We start from the raw sequence: 17156 nt of genomic DNA on the forward strand, positions 1-17156 counted from the left end.
TTTACACTGTATGATAACGCCTTACAATTTTACACTATATGATAACGCCATCCTTTTTGCTGTGGACGCCAAAAAGGAAGAAAAGAACGGACATTTTAAAATTCATTACAGTAAAATGACAACCCTATCTATGAGAGCTTTTGCATAAAGTACTACTACGGAACGTCTTAAGACACTCTTACGAAAAACGTCATAAAACGTATGCTTAAGGAAGGCACAAAGCACAGGGTGCATGCAGGATGATGCAAAACACTATCAAAGAAGAAAAAAAATTACAAAATGCAAAGCAATTAAAAGAAATCTTGATAATTTGCGAGCCATTACGTCTAACAACGAGCAAAAACCATTAAACGTTAATCAAACGGATTGAAATTCAAACACCGGTCTTTTAAGTGACAAGTATCCGCGCGCAAGTTAGTGGATCAGGCTGGCAAGGCGAGTGCATCGTTCTGAGTTGCGCAGGTCTGTCACGCGCAACAAATTTAGTTGCGTGCGACATTTAAATCAGCAAAAAGAAATCGTGGAGCCCGATTTTAATTTTACTCTTTCTCTCTCTTTCCTTCGCCATTTTCGAGCCTTTCTCTCTCTAAAAAGCTTGGATTTTTTTTGTTTTTCGAAGCTAACGAAAGTAGATCTTGATCTCTATTCACATTTGCCATAATCCAATGAAAGTTTTTTGCTAAAAGTTGTTTGTTTTTTGCTTAATTTAAACGATTTTTTGATGAGTGTCATTTATGGCACTCATTTGGTTCCTTTTAGGGTGAATTTCATGTTATTCTATAGCTCTTTTACTTAGATTCTCCTTAATTTTACTCCTTATTTCCGTTAGTTTGCATTTTCTTAGTTAGATTTCTTTCTTTATTCATTTCTTGGTTTATTTTGTTATTTTCTCTTTTATTTACTTGTTTTCCTTTATTTTTCCGGTTAAGGTCGTTACCCAAGATTCTCGAGGCCTCTTCCCAAGTTTGGCATTGATTAAGATGTCTAATGTTCACCATTTGAAGCTCAAGCATGGAGAAGTGCAAGTTTCTAAAGTCCTTAAGCTGTGCATTCAAGCCGTGTGGGCATGATTTCTCGGTTTGAACCCACAAACATGGATTTTAGAAACTGCAAGGTCCTGTGTTTATCAAGAGCATTAAGTGGAACGTACGAGCAGCAACGGCATGATAGGGAAGAGGGATGCCTTGTTCCCAGGCACGGGCGCGCGCAGCTATGGTTCTGTCGCGCGGCCTGGTGGCGCGGGCGCGCCTCTCTCGATCGCGGGCGCTCGTATGGGTCTCTGTTCTATACCCAGATTTGCGCGGCCGCGCTCTCTCTTATAGTTGGTCGCACCTATACGGGTTTATTTGGGGACAATTTAACTAATTTCTCTTAGTTAGTTTTACTATATATAGATTTTCTTTCTATTTTTAGAGAGGGTTGACTTTTTCAGAAATTATAATAGAATTAGGTTAGATTTTTAGAGAGAAAAACTCTAGTTTGTAGAGAGAGAAGTTCTTGATTGTTGATTGAAGATTGATGATTCCAAGTGTTTTCTCTATTGAATTGAAGCAAGTTTGTAAGGATTTCTTTACTTTAATGCAATCTTAGTTTTAAATAGTGAGTAGTTTTCTTACTAGGGAAATGGTGAAGCATACATGAGTAATGGATTTATGCTAATTGGGAGAAATTGATGGAGTTGATGTTGTGGTTAAATTGGTTGACTGATTATGTGCATGTGTGTGCTTAATTTAGGAGTGATCAACCTAGTTACTCACACTAGATTGCATTGTAAGTTCACATTGATACGAAAAATTGATTTGTGGCTTACATTTGTCGATTGAGTAGGTTTGCAAGTTTTCTAGCTAGAGTCTCTCGTAGTTGGCGCTAGTTTGACCTCTAGGAGATTAGCCTACCATACTCTCTTGATTGCTTAATTGATTTTCCCTCGCAACTCTCGAATTAGTCATCTCCAATCCCAATTAGTTGAATCATTTATGAGTTTATTTGGATCCATACCCTAGTGCTTGATAAATTTGATTTCATTTTTATTGTTTAATTGTTTGGAATATACACACCTCACTTTATTGCTTCGAAATATCTTAGCTTTGACATTAGCATTCACCTCCCATAACTAGTGGTTCGACCCTCGACTTACTCTATGCTTTGTATAGGGGTGTGTTGAGAGATTACAAATTTTTTTTTACCAAGGGTTGATTAGTTTTCAACGACCTAGTCTCTGCCCTAGATCATTTTCGAACCGCAATACCCTAAATTTCGATTTTGGTGGTTTTTTATTCATTCCCTTTTTCTTAAAATTGTTTGTTCCATGTTGTTATGCTATGTTTAGGGATTATTTTGCAACAAATTTCTAGAAAAATGGTTAATTATTCAGCCTTGTATGAGCATTTACTTGTTTAAGTGCATTTTTTCAATTTTCCTTCGAAATGTAGCTTGAATTTGTTGTTTTACTTGCTCATTTTAGTTATAGTTGTTAATTATGAAGTAAATTATAGTATTAGAACTAGTATTACTTTCATGAATCATGTTTTGAAAATTTTGAATCGGAAAATGGTGCGAATTATATTCTGGGCTTGATTTTTCCTTGCCCGAACTTCAACATTGTTTGGTATACGATAATTATGTTTGTGTTACTATTATTCGCCTAAATTTAGTTGATTCTTTGAGATTTAGGAATATAATCTCTTGATGCATTAGTTGAAATTGGTATTAGATGGCTTTTATAGGTGTTAAAAGCCCTGGTTTATTGAGTTTAACTGCAGGTATTGTAGCCCCCAAGAATGGGTGGCATTCGATTTTATGTTCTGTCTTTTCGGTAGCCGTTATGCTGTCGAAATGGGTCTAAAACATGTACATTTATCTTAGTTCTAGTTTTTAGGAAATAAACTAATACGGAACTTTGTCCATTTATAGCATGGATACCCCTCCGTTTGTTGATGCCGAGGAGGATCTCGGAGTTCCCATACCTGAAGAGGTAGTTCTCCCTCGAAATATGGTGACACGTCCTAGTGAGGAGGTTAGGGAGCGACACGTCGGAGTTGATCGAAGTCACGAGGATGATGTGGTCTGGGAGGCTCCTCCCAACAGGAACCCTCGAGTCCTTAAGTGGGAATCAGACCATCACGTTTCAATCAGGAGTTGGCGTGGCATAGTGAGTGTTTTGCGTCTTCGTTTTTTTGTTTCTTTCTCCTTTTTTCCTTAAACCAAGCCGTAACCGAATTATTTTTCATATGTTTATTTTAAAGTGAGCCTAGGATGCGTTTCTAAGGCTCGGGTGACTTGAGGGGCTGTTTTGAGAGTTTACCCAACGTGGTAAATGGGGTAGTAGAGCTTTCGGGGATCAACCCCCAGCTGGCGGCTCTTCAGGATTTATCGAGTTAGCCTGCGTCGTCAGCTTTTCTTCGTGGGTTGCTGGAGTTTTGGTGGGATTCCACCAACACTTTGCATTTCCCATGGAGAAAGATGACAAGTACCCCTTACGATTTCTCTATGATTACGGGTCTTGCTTTCGAAGGTGAGCCTGTAGTCATAGAAGTCGTTAAGGGGTCGGACGAGAAATTGCGTGACCTTATGGGGGATCGACATGCAACAGCCCTCCACTTGTATGCGTTGTCTTGCTCGTACTCGGTTCTTGCCGACAAGTTATCGGCTGATGAGGTTTATTGGCAGTGTACACCTTATTATCTGGCTCAGATATACATTGCTCACGTTCTTTCCGTCACCATCATGAGTAATCGGGGAGAGTGTTTCGCTATTGGTTCACTCATTTGCCTCATTGATTTGAGGCAAATAGGTACTGATGAGTGTCATTTATGGCACTCTTAGGCTAGGTTTTCTTTATAGTTTTACTCTCGTTTTTAGTCCTTTATGTCGTGTTTTTACATAATAATGCTTGTTTTGCGTGTTTGTGTGTATCTTTAGAGAAATGCGTGCTTTTTATTGTGTTTTTGTCATTTTATTCATTTCTCGAGTCTTTCTCTCGCTTCTTTATTTCCTAGACTTGTTTTGTAGGTGTGCTGAGTTTCCCGAGGTTTTATCGCCAAGGAGGAAGCTCGAGCGCATTCAAGAAGGTTCATGTAGCTATGTTCGGATTTCCAAACATGCAATTCAAGCTAGCTCTACAAACACAAGGACCTTGGAAGCAATGCTTTGGCTTGAAGTGTTCAAGTGCTTGGAAGATAAGGGAGATGCCCTTATCACGAGCATCGCCTCGAGTGCACAAATGATAGGGATGCTCGAGAGCATGGAGTTTGATCAAGCAAGCGAAGGAAGTAAGGCCACGAGCACCAAGCAGGGGTGCGAGCGCAGCCTGGGTGGTGCGCACACACCATGTGTCCCGACCCCCCTTTGCTCGTTTATTCTATTTATAGCTTTTCACTTTCTATTTTTAGGGGGACAACTTATTTTTGTACTGGATGCTTATTTTCTAGAAATAGTAGAGAGAGAAGCTTAAGATTTACTTGATTATACTTGAATTTGATCTTTGATTTCAAGTAGATATTGGAATTTCTTCTTCAATTCAATGAAAACTTGTGAGATTTCTTTCCTTTGAATTTAGTTTTATTGCAATTTCCTTTAATTCCTGTAATTTTTATTTGAATTTCATTCTTTGCCTTAGAATTTGTTGCGTGATTGAATTTCTTCTTGAGTAAACTTGAAATGAATATGATTGTGATTAAATTTGCTTTACTTCTCAATTTTACCGTGATTAGTGAGTAGATTAGTTACTAGGGAGAAGGGGAAGCATGCTTTATTGATGATTTTTGCTAGTTGATAATCCTTAATTAATTGAATTGTTGCAATTAAATTGGTTGACATAGTTATGCATGTGATTAATTAGACTAGGAGTGATCAACCTATAAGATTAGTCTAGATTGCATTGTAATTTTCAATGACATGAACCCTTGATTTTAGAATTGCTTTATTTGATTGGATTTGATTGTGATTTTCCTTGATTGACATTCATAGTGAACCCTAGTTTGGTTTATAGGAGATAGCTCTTGAATTCCATTGATTGCAACTATAGTTTGTCCTTTGTAATGTTTGAATTGATTGAATGATCCTTCAATTAGCATAATCATTGAGCTTGCATGTGGAACCTACATCCCTAGTGTTTAGTATATTGAATTTCTCGATTAATTTGGCTTTCTCGATACCTTAGTTACCAACCATAACCTTCTACATTCTTCAATGTAGCTTCACATAGGCTATAGCTTGCACCTAATCATTCCTTGGGTTCGGCCCTTGACTTACCATACACTACTATAAAAATGCTCAAAGAGACCTTAAGTCAGAGACCATTTGAATAAATATATGGTATCTTGGACTCAAGAGACCATATATTTCAAATAAATAGTCTCTTATGTATAATCTTAGAGAGATAAAAATGTATCAAAGACCATCTACTTTAAATAAGTGGTCTCTCCTTCTTTTTAATTAAATAAATTAAAAAAGAGAGACCATTTATTTAGGAGAAGTGGTCTCTCCTTTTTTTAATTAAATAAAAAAATAAAAGAGAGAGACAACCTATTTACAAAATATGGTCTCTCCTTTTTCTAATTACCATATTTTCATAAAAAATGGGTCAAGCCCAAACTATCTAATGACAAAATGAAACCCTAATAGTGTTTCTTAAATTACCTCAGCCGTCACTCACTATTTTATTTCCTCTTTCACTCAATTCTCTTTCTCTCTCCTGTCTCTTCTCTCTCTTATTTTCAATTTTTTCCATTGAATTTGCTGATAGAAGCTTGTGAATTTGATTATGATAAGGTAATTAACTTGTAAAGGTAATTCTCTTCACTTAATTTTTCTGTGTTTTTATGCGTTTTGTTTCTTCAATATCTATAATTTACTTGTTTTTATGGGTTTAGTTTCTTCAATTTTAGTAATTACTTGTATTAATCTGATTAAAGTTCGTTTATGCTATAAGTTCATTTGTTTAAGCGATTTTTTCATCATCTAATTATCCGGTTTTATTTGATTTTATGAGTTCATTTGTTATTTCTTCATCATTTGTTGATGCAATTTACTTTGATTTTTTCATGAGTTCAATTTCGTAGTGTATTGGTTTAATTCAAAGTTTTATGTAAGTGTGTGATAATTGTTGATGACTCCTATATTTTGTTATGTTTATTTAGAATTTCTTTATGGATTTTATATAAATCTCACACTTTAATTTTGATTTTTTCATGATGATTATTAATTGTTTATTTTTGTTTGTGCTTGCAGCATAATTAAATTTCTTTTTTTTTTTAAACCGATTGTGATGGACTTCCCCTGATAATCTTCCAAGGGAGGACTTGGACAATGGGTTTTTGAAATAGACGACGAAGTTTATTCGAACGAAGATGTTAAAGAAGCTTGCGATTTGATCTTCGAAATAATTTTATTTTTTTTGTTCAGACCGTCGACGACGCCACCAAGCATCGTCGGACGCTGGTCTTTTTCAGGTTCGTCTTTTTTTTTTTCTTTCAATTTTTTTATTCAGATCTAAAATTTCTGGTTTATTTTCTTTAATGTAATTTTTTTTGATAAATTTTAATTTCGTTTGAATTTGTTTTAAATAATTACATTCATCTTTTTTAGTTTTTTTATTTGATTTCGAATTAAGTTTTTAATTTTCACCTTTTTAATTCTGCAATTTTAAATGAACTTGCTAATTCAAATGTTTGTTCGTTTACCATTATAATTATTTGTTAATTTTGGATGTTTTGGAAAAAAATTCAGGGTAAAAAGTGTAATTGAAGAAGATTGCTTGTTGAATAGTTCGACTCGCGAGATTGCTGCACAAGATCTACTGAGTACTAAGAAGGCCTTTTTTTCTTTTCTAAATGAATTTGGATTATAGCATTAATGTGTATTTTTTTAGTATGGGGTTTGTATAATTTTTTACAAGAATATTAATCGTAGTATTTATATTATTAATGAGTATGTTGTATGAGTATTCACTAGTAGAATAAAGCAATTGGCCACCGGTTCAAAACCCCCCTATGCCACCGGTTTTGAACCGGTGGGCATTTGGGGGGTGGCAATAGTCTAATGCAAAGCCACCGGTTCAAAACCGGTGGCAAAAACAAGTATTGCCACCGGTTAACCGGTGGCAATTATGCTTCCCGCTTTTTTTTTTTTTTTTGATATTACATATAAATGCCACCGGTTAACCGGTGGCAATAACATACTTTTTTTTTTTTTTGTTTTTTCGGCTATTTGCTACAATAATAATAATAATTTTAAAAAAAAAAAAAAAAACTCTGTAAAATATAAGGCAAATTACATCACAATCAATATAAGAGCGCAATGAAATATACTCACATTTATATTCAAATAATAGATTGTTATTGTACAATAAAAAAAATTACAATGAAGTATTAAGTACCAAAAAAAATTACAATGAATTATACAGTACAAAAAAAAAATTACAACATTAAAAAATAACAATATTCCAAAATTAAAATCTTGAATCCAGCATCAATTAACACCTGCATCAATTAAAACCCAGAAATTAATAAAACTCAAAAAAAAAATGTGAAAAAAAACCCAGAAACTCATGCATGTATACGGTCACCCGCAAAGGATGAAACAGAAAGAGAAAAGGCTTCAAAAAAAAAAAAGAAAGAGAAAAGGATGAAAACCCAAAATTTTCGCCCAGTGAAACCCAGTAAATTCGAAAATCAAATAACCCAAAAATTTCGAAAATTAAATAAACCCAATAATTTCGATTATCAATTAAAAACAGAAAAATTTCGAAATAAAAAACCCAAAATTAAAACAGAAAAATTTTGAAATCAAAAACCCAAAACAAAAAAAACAGAAAAATCAATTTCGAATTCCACCAAAAATAACAAAAACCCACCCACCATAACCACAAACACCACCAAAAACCACCACAACCCATGAACTCCACCAAAAATAACAACAAACAAAATAAAAGTAAGAAAAAAGAGAAATTACCTCGAATTTCAGCAAAAACCCCCGAAATTATCTTGAATTTGTGTTTTAAAGGTCTAATTCGACCATGAAAACTCTAGATCTAGAGTTCTCATGGTCGAATTAGACCAGAAAACCCATATTTTCATCATGAGGAGAGAGTAAGTGCAACAATAAGCTTGATGGTTAATGGCGGTGGTTGTTGATGCGGCGGTGGTTGTTGTTGCAGCGGTGGACGAGACGAACGAAGGAGAGAGGAAGATACCACAAGAGGGAGAAGATTAGGGTTAAGGAGAGAGAAAGAGAAGAGAGATCAGGAGAGAGGAGGAGGTCGACGAGAGAGATTCAGTGTAGAGAGAGAGAGAGAACAGAGAGGGGGAGTAAGAACGAAGGAGATAGAGAGAAGGAGGAGAGCAGGAGGAGAGGTGATAGAGGAGAGAGAATATTAGTATTAGGTATATAAAGGAAGGGGAAAGAGAATGGTGGGCTTTTTTTTTTTTATTTTATTATTGCCACCGGTTCAAAACCGGTGGCCTTTATCATTTATGCCACCGGTTCGGTTTGAACCGGTGGCAATGTACATATGCCTAATCCCGCCCATTTTTTAAGCCATCGGTTTTCAAAAACCGGTGGCCATTGAGCGGTGCCTTTTTCAATTTTTCTACTAGTGATTGAGTAGTGTATAAAATTTTGCATATATGAATTACATGTATGTATTTTGCTGTAAATGATATAGGAATTGTATATAGTATTTTTTTAATTGAAATTATATATATATTAAAAACGAATAATATTTTTTTCAAGAAAAAAAAAGAGACCATCTATTTGAAATAGGTGGTCTTAGTTTTTGAAAAGTTGAGACCATTTATCTTAAATAGGTGGTCTTAGTTTTTCAAAAACTGAGACCATTTATTTGAAATAGGTGGTCTTAGTTTTTGAAAAAATTGAGACCATTTATTTGAAATAAGTGGCCTCTCTTTCTAAAACAAGAGACCACTTTTGATGAAATGGTCTCTTTGGCCAAAGAGACCTGTGAGCTAGAGACCACCCCTACGGTAGTCTCTTTGGCCATTTTGATATGGTCTCTTTGGCCAATTTTGTAGTAGTGATATACTCATATTAGGTTGGTCAAGTGTTTACAAATTTAGTTTAGCTCTAGGAAAGGGTAGAAAACGCCTACATTTTCCTAGTGTCAAAATGGCGTTGTTGCTGGGGAGTGATATTTGGTGCTTTGTTATAGTTGTTGAGTCTATTTCATCTTTAATTGAAAAAAAAAAAGATTTTTCTTTTTAGGCCGTGCTACTAATCATGTCTTTTGAGATTGTATGTATAAAGCACGTGGTCATTCACTAGTTCCATTTGATCCGGAGATTGAGATGACTATTGGAAGATTAAGGGCTGCTAGACGATCTTTGAGTTCTAGCACCTCAAGTGAAGATGAACCACAACAAGAGTAACAAGCAACAATGGGAGAAAATCCAAGGGTGCCGTTGAATGAATTGGGGATTCCCGACCCGGTGCATATAGATTTGAGAGTGGGATTTCTCCACCTACAACAACGGCAAATGATTTTGATATAAGGCCGACAATGATCATTTTGATAGAGAGGTGACAATTTAGTGGGGCCAAGCATGATATCCCACTAAATCATCTCAAGGAGTTCGAAAAATATTACAATACTATCAAGGTGAATGGAAATTCCCAAGAATTCATCCGCCTCAAGCTATTTTCCTTTTCTCTAATAGGGCGTGCCTTGGAATAGCTAGACAAGGAGGTCAAGTCGAATTCTATAAGGACATTGGACATAGTTACCAAGGATTTTCTATCCTGTTTCTATCCACAAAAGAAAACGGAGGAGGCTAGAGTTTTGATTCAAGGTTTCAAACAAAAGCCAAGTGAGAGCCTCTATGAAGCATGGGAGAGATACAAAGAGTATCAAAGAGAATGTCCTCACCACGGAATTCCTACTTACCAAATTATTCAAATATTCTATGGAGGCCTTAGTCCTCAAGGGAAGTCATGTTTAGATGGAGGAGCCGGAGGTCCCATCATGAATAAAACGGAAGAGGAGATGGTAGACATAACTGAAGACATAGTGAGATACTATAGAGATTGGCAAGATGGAGAGAGAGAGTCGATTAGCTAGAGTAGCTCTTCGATGTACTTGGTTGATTGATAAGTGACTTTTATGTCACTTTTAGGGTGTTTATTGAGTCGTATTCCGGCTTATTTTCCAATAATTTCACCCTTTTTATCCTTTATTTCTTTTATTTACTTATTCTCGTCTTTTATCTTTATTTTTAATATTTTTGTACCTTTTAATAGTTGTTAGTTTATTTTCGTATTTTTAGTTAATAATTCCTAGTTTCTCTCATTTTTCTTATTTTATTTTATTTACATTTTTTGTTTTCTTTATTTTATTTAATTTCTTTTGATTTTATTTTTAAGTTATTTTATTTTATTTTATTTTATTTCGTGGTAATACCCTCGTGTTTTTGGTTGCAGGTGTTCCGGGTTTCAAAGTCATATTCGGGTTCGGAGGTCCAAGGTTCGAGGCACAATTCACAAGCACCATTGCTGCCCTCTTGCTATCACCTTAACCATCACCACCCATTTTCTTAACCTCCACCACCCACACACACCACTCAAGGCACAAACCACACATCTCCCCCGCTTCCATCAGCCACGCATCTCACCTTAACAACCCCAACACCAACAGCAACTGCAACAACAACAAACGCAATCCCCCTGCTACCAGCTCCACCACTGCTGCCCCCTTCACCACACAGCAACAGCAGCAAACACAACCACACTCATAACCTACCACAATCAACCCACGCATCCACCACACCACCAAAACCGCAGCAGCCGCAATTAGCAGCCCCCAAACTCACCAACACCAACTCACACCACCTCTAATAGCGACCGAAACCACCATCTATCTCCACCATCAACCACATACCTCAACCATTGCAGCCTTCACGCAAACCACCCAAAACCCACACCAATTAACCTTCTCCAATCACCGCTGGTGCTTAACCCACATCGCACCACCACAATAACAGCGACACCACCCAACACCAGCAGCAACCCGCAACAATTGCAGCACCTAACCAGAAAAACCGCGTCAATTGAATCCGAATCCGCAACAATTGCATTCCGTAAGCTACCCAGACCTTCGCGGCCGCGCAACCCTGTCAGAAAGCGCACAAAATGGAGTCCAAAATCAGATTCGAGGCAGAAGCTTTGCGCGACCTGTGTGCGTCTTCTGTGCTGGCGCGCAATTTTGGGTCAATCACGAGCTTTTCATGTGATTTTTAATGAGAATTGGACGGCCACGATTTTGGATGCTAGATGACGATGATGCTGATGAACGGTGATGATAGTTGTGTGATGATTGATGATGGAGTTTGGTGTGGCGTGAAGCAGGGGATTACATCTTAAGATTGAAGCAGCCAAAAAAATCGAATAGGAAGAAGATTGTGGGTCTGATGGGATTTGGGGGCTTTTGGGGTTTTATTTTCTTTTAATTTTATTTCTATTTCCTTTTTCTTTTGTTTATTTTATTGTATTTTCTATTTTATTTCTCTTTTCTTTTATTTTCTTAGCTTGTATATAAATACCCCCTTTGGGGTTATTTTCAAGAAAAGTTGTCAATCAACATTTTAATTTAGATAGATTAGATTAGTTTAGCCTTTACTTTCTCTCTCTTAGGGTTATTTTAGGAGTAGTGTAGAGAGAGAAAGCTTGGATTTCCATAGAGTTTTTGAGAGGTTGAAGAAGCAACTTTGTGGAACTTCTTCTCATCTATTCAATGAGCATTTTATAACTTTCTCTCATCTTTATTTCTTGCTTAATTCTTAGTTTTTGCTTTTTGTTTATTGATTTGAGTAGATTAATTAGTTTATTTGTTTAATCTTGTTTTTATTCTTATTTTACCTTGTTTTCCATGTCTTTCTTCATTATGTTAGCTTAGATTTTGTTCTAGGGAAATGGATGAAGGTTATGTTAATAAATTGAATGATTGATTGTGATTAGCATGGAATTGTTTCTTGATTATTGTGTATGGATGATGCTTTTATGTATTAGAATCTTTATAGCTAATTGATTCTATGTTCTTAATTGTGCCTTCAATTGATTGTGCGAGAGTGAGTTGGTTGAGAGCCCTAATTTCTTCCATACCTTTGCTAGGCTAGTTGCACGATATTGAATTAGTTTAGTAGGATAATTAACATGTTTAATTGTGCGAGAGTGAGTTAAATGTGTTGATTGGTCCTAATCAAGGTCATTTTCATCTAATTGTATGATGTTATTGAATGTATTGATGTAATTGGATTCCACTTTCCCTAGTTTTAGTTATTTGTTCTTAGTTGTGTTTAGTTGAACCTCTCTCTATCTCACAAGCTTTCCTAGTAGTCTAACTAGCAAAAATTGATACACTTAGTCCTTTTGGGTTCGACCCTTTACTTGCCACTAACTAGTTTAGTGTAAGTTTAGGTATTATAAATTTTCTAATTTGGTTAGGGTTAGTAGTCCCAACGACCTACTTTTACCCGCGATCATTGATCATCTAAATGAAATCAACAATCTCTCCTCACAATAACAAACTTGGGGAAGGAAATGTCCGCTATCAAGCCAAAGTTGGAAAGTGCTACTTCCCATGTCTCGTGTCTTCCCTCCCAATCATAGGGGAGAGGTATGTTTTCTAATCCTCAACCCTCCCCCTCTTCTAGTAACATGCCTAGTGGATACTTGTTTTGTGATGTTTGTGGATCGCATGACCATGATGCATCTAATTGCCCTTATGCATGTATGGATGTTTGTGATGATCAAAATGGAAATGTCAATGAGCATGTGAACTATGTGTCAAACAATAATGATTCTAGGTTTGGGAATCAAAAAGGCGAATGGAATAGGAATTAAAACAACCATGGAAGTTTTGACAACTACAACCAAGGTGGTGGTAATAGGAAGCATGGGAACCAAAATTCCCAAGGTAACTAGAACAACCAAGGTTATAGTGTCCAAAATCAAAACCAAAATTATGGTAATCATAACCAAGGTTATGGTAACCATAATCAAGGTAGAGGTAATTGGAACAATAAAAATAGGGAAAATTTTGAAAATAACTCTCAAATGGGTCCCCCACCCGGATTTGCTCTAAAGATCCAAAATGAAAATTCCTATGTTCAATTCTCTTCTTGTTCTTCTAGGACTAATTTGGAAGAAATCATTGAAAATCAAACGAAGTTGTTGAACACTTACATGGTCGTAGGTGACAAGAAATTTAATGAAATGATGACTTATAATAAGATGCTTGAAAACCAAATTTCTCAACTTGCTAATTCTTTGAAAGACCAAGCTAGTCTTTCTTCTTTAACTTCAAAAGGCCTAGATCTCAAGAGACCGGTCAATGCTATTGTTATAAGGAGTGGTAAGGTTCTTGAGGAGAGTTTACCTAAGAAGAGTAAGACCAAGGAGGCTACAAATGAGGTTTCGTTAGAAGATGAGAGAGATGGTGCATCTTTAAGTGAGGTTGATATTGAGAAACCTAGTGAGGTGAGAGTGGAGAAAGAAATTGTGAAACCCAAGCTTCCTTATCCACAAAAATTCATGAGACACAAGTTAGATGAACAATTTGGAAGATTTATTGAAATGCTTAAGCAACTTCACCTTTCTCTACCATTTACCGAATTTGTCACCCAAATGCCCAACTATGCTAAATTCCTCAAAGACATTTTGAGCGGTAGGAGGACTTGTGATGTTGTAGAGACGGTGAACTTGACCGAGAATTGTAGTGCAATTATAATGAACAAGATGCCACCTAAGCTTAAAAACCCTGGAAACTTTTCCATCCCTTGTGCCATTTACAAAATGCTATGTGACCTATGTGCTAGTGTTAGCCTTATGCCATATTAGGTATACCAAAGATTTTAGCTAGGGGAACTTATACCTACCAACATCACTTTGCAATTGCCCAATAGGTCAATTAAGATTCCTAAGGGTAAGGTGGAGGATGTTCTTTTGAGGGTTGGGAAATTTGTCATTCCGGTGAATTTTGTGGTGCTTGAGATGGACAAAGATTCTAAAATTCCTATTGTTCTAGGGAGACATTTTCTTGCTACTTTGGGTGCTATGATAGATGTGAAAATTGCTAAAAACTCACTCAAAGTAGGGGATGAGGTCATAAAATTTGACTTGAATGATAGTATGAAGTATCCAAGTTCCTCTTTAGAAAATTGCATGTTGATTGATTCTCTTGATCATGTTGTGTCTTCAATGCATTAGCAATTGCTCACTTCTAACGATGCTCTTGAGAATGTTTTGTTGAATAAGGAAATGATAGGTGCTCCTAGCAAGGAGATGGCTTTGTATGAAGATGTGCTCAACGGAGGCCTTGAGGGGATGTTGAAGAGCAAATGTGTATGGGCATTCTAGCCAAGAAGCATTGGAAGTGGCAACATCAAAGGAAGGTAAAGGTGTTCCAATGGTTGAGCTTAAACCTCTTCCATCACACCTTAGGTATGAATTCTTAGGACCCAACTCTACCTTTCCCGTGATTGTTAGCTCTTCTTTGAGTGAGCGCCAAGCTCAAGAGCAGTGTGGTGTTTTGAGAAAGCATTAAGGTTCTTAGGTTATATACCATTGATGACCTCAAAGGTATAAGCCCTGCTTTATGTACACAATACATAACTCTTGAGGAGGGTGCTCTACCTTCTATTGAGAGGAAATGAAATCTACATCCCCAAATGGGAGAGGTAGTGAAGAATGAGATCACCAAACTTTTGGATACGAGAATTATATTCCCCATCTCAATTTCTAGGTGGGTTTCTCCCGTTCATGTTATCCCAATGAAGGGAGGTAAGACTGTCGAGAATGAGAAAGGTGAGCTCATTCCTACGAGGACGGTCACGGGATGTAGGATGTGTATAGACTATGGACGTCTAAACACATCTACAAAGAAAGATCATTTCCCCCTTCCTTTTATTGATCAAATGCTTGAGAGACTAACAAGTCACAAGTTCTATTATTTTCTTGATGGTTATTCGGGATTTTTCCAAATCCCTATCCACTCAAATAACTTAGAGAAAACAACATTCACTTGTCCATATGGTACATTTTCCTATACGAGAATGTCGTTTGGACTTTGTAATGCTCCCGCAACATTTCAAAGATGCATGATGAGTATATTTGGAGATATGTTGGAGGAGGAGATGGAGGTTTTTATGGACGATTTCTTCGTAGGAGGTATTTCATTTGAGGCATGCCTTAAAAACCTTGAGAAATGTCTTGCAAGGTGTAAGAAGGTGAACTTTGTCTTGAATTGGGAAAAAATGTCATTTCATGGTGGAGGAAGGCATTATTTTAGGCAATAAGATTTCTCACTAGGGGATAGAGCTGGACAAAGCGAAGATTGAGGTTATTGAGAAGCTTCCACCTCCGGTCAATGTGAAAGAAGTGAGATCTTTCTTAGGACATGTCGGGTTTTATAGAAGAGTCATTAAAGATTTCTCGCTTATTGCAAAGCCCCTCAATGGTCTTCTTAAAAAGGATGTCGAGTTTGTATTTGATGATAAGTGTTTGGAGGCATTCAATAAGTTGAAGAAGGCTCTAATATCTACTCTTATTGTTCAAGCCCCAAGATGGGACTTACTTTTGAGTTGATGTGCGATGCGAGTGATTCGGTAATTGGAGGTGTCTTGGGTCAAATAGTGGAAAAGAAATTTCATTTGATATATTATATGTCCAACACTCTAAATGGTGCTCAACGGAATTACACTGCAATGGAAAAAGAATTTTTGGCTATTGTTCATGCTTTTGAGAAGTTCCGTTGTTATTTGTTAGGTTCCAAGACCATTGTCTTCACGGATCATGCAGCTCTCAAGTACCTTTTTGCCAAGAAAGAATCCAAGCCTAGGTTTATCCGGTGGGTACTTGAACTTCAAACCTTTGACACTGAGATTAGGGATAAGTGAGGAGCGGAAAATTTTGTGGCGGACCATCTCTCTCACCTAGAGGATTCTCAAATTCATGATGATGGTTCTCCTATTGAGGATAGGATTTTTGATGACTTCTTATATGCTATTGAGGAAAAGGAGCTCCCATGGTTCGCCAACTTAGTGATCTTTCTTGCATATGACGAGTTTCCACCTTCCTTTGTTAAGAATCAATGAAAGAAGCTCAAGAGAGAGGCAAGACACTATGTGTGGGATGATCCCATCTTATTCAAGCGAGGAGTCGATGGCTTACTTACACGTTGTGTTCCAAATGTAGAGGTGCCTAGTGTTTTGAAAATGTGCCACTCGGATCCGAGTGGTGGCCATATGGGTGTCTCTAAAACCGCCACTAAGATTCTTCAAAGCGGTTTATGGTGGCCATATCTCTTCACGAATTCATGGGGTTTTGTTAAGACATGCGACCGTTGTCAAAGAGTTGGGAATATCTCCAAGCGAAATGAGATGCCTGAACAACCCATACTCGAGTTGGAAGTGTTTTATGTGTGGGGTTGTAGACACCCAAATGTGTCTCCCCAAAACAAATCCCAGTGATGAAAACCTTTCATATCATTTTGATTATCGAACAAAGCGAATGTGTGAAAAGTCTAGTGGTGAGGATGTTTTTATTAAAATATCTCTTCTATAGGTTTTTGGAAATATTTATTTCTTACCCTATTTATGAAAAACATGCATTCTAGTTTAGTTTGGTCCATGATATGGGTCCAATAATGGTGTAGTTGGATAGGGTTGAAAAGACCTTTCCAACGATATATTATAACCCCAATTCCGAAGAATAATGAGGAAGTTATGTCAAAAATACTAAACTAGGCCCAAACCGGATTTTACCTACGACCCAATGCTCATTTGGAGGGTCCAAAGGTTTAATCCTATTCCTTAACTAATTAGGATTTATTAGAAACTTCCATAAGTTTCTAAATGATCATAATTATCCTTTTTGAAAAGATAAAATCAAAGAGTTTGAAATTGAATAAAACTGTCCTTTTTTAAAATCCTAATTCTATTCGAATTTAAAGATGTTCAAAGACAGTCAGATAATATTAATTCTGAGCTATAACGAAAAAGATATGAATGGAATACGAAACTCTATCCAAAACTGACACCCTTCCAATATTTCTGACATATCTTTTTATCTACAAAAGACTTTAATCTAATTCTAATATGGTTGGAAAGTGGAATTCAAGGGATTTCCAACGACATATTATATGACTG

The 17156-nt window shown here is 36.5% G+C and overlaps 2 long non-coding RNA genes and 1 other non-coding gene across 3 annotated transcripts; 1 reads left to right on the forward strand and 2 right to left on the reverse strand.

Moving 5' to 3' along the window:
- Positions 1-5568: 5568 nt before the first annotated feature.
- Positions 5569-6943, forward strand: LOC145612624 (uncharacterized). The gene is made up of 3 exons (XR_014106662.1): positions 5569-5789; positions 6232-6452; positions 6730-6943. It is a non-coding gene; the product is annotated as an uncharacterized LOC145612624 (long non-coding RNA).
- A 346-nt stretch (positions 6944-7289) lies between these two features.
- Positions 7290-8183, reverse strand: LOC145612631 (uncharacterized). Its single transcript, XR_014106667.1, has 2 exons — positions 7954-8183; positions 7290-7481 (listed from the first exon to the last, which is right to left on the reverse strand). It is a non-coding gene; the product is annotated as an uncharacterized LOC145612631 (long non-coding RNA).
- A 1602-nt stretch (positions 8184-9785) lies between these two features.
- Positions 9786-9891, reverse strand: LOC145625679 (small nucleolar RNA R71). The gene has a single exon (XR_014110588.1). It is a non-coding gene; the product is annotated as a small nucleolar RNA R71 (small nucleolar RNA).
- Positions 9892-17156: the final 7265 nt, after the last annotated feature.

The sequence above is a fragment of the Chenopodium album genome, chromosome 3 (assembly GCF_948465745.1).
Source record: "Chenopodium album chromosome 3, dcCheAlbu1.1, whole genome shotgun sequence".
Taxonomy (NCBI): domain Eukaryota; kingdom Viridiplantae; phylum Streptophyta; class Magnoliopsida; order Caryophyllales; family Amaranthaceae; genus Chenopodium; species Chenopodium album.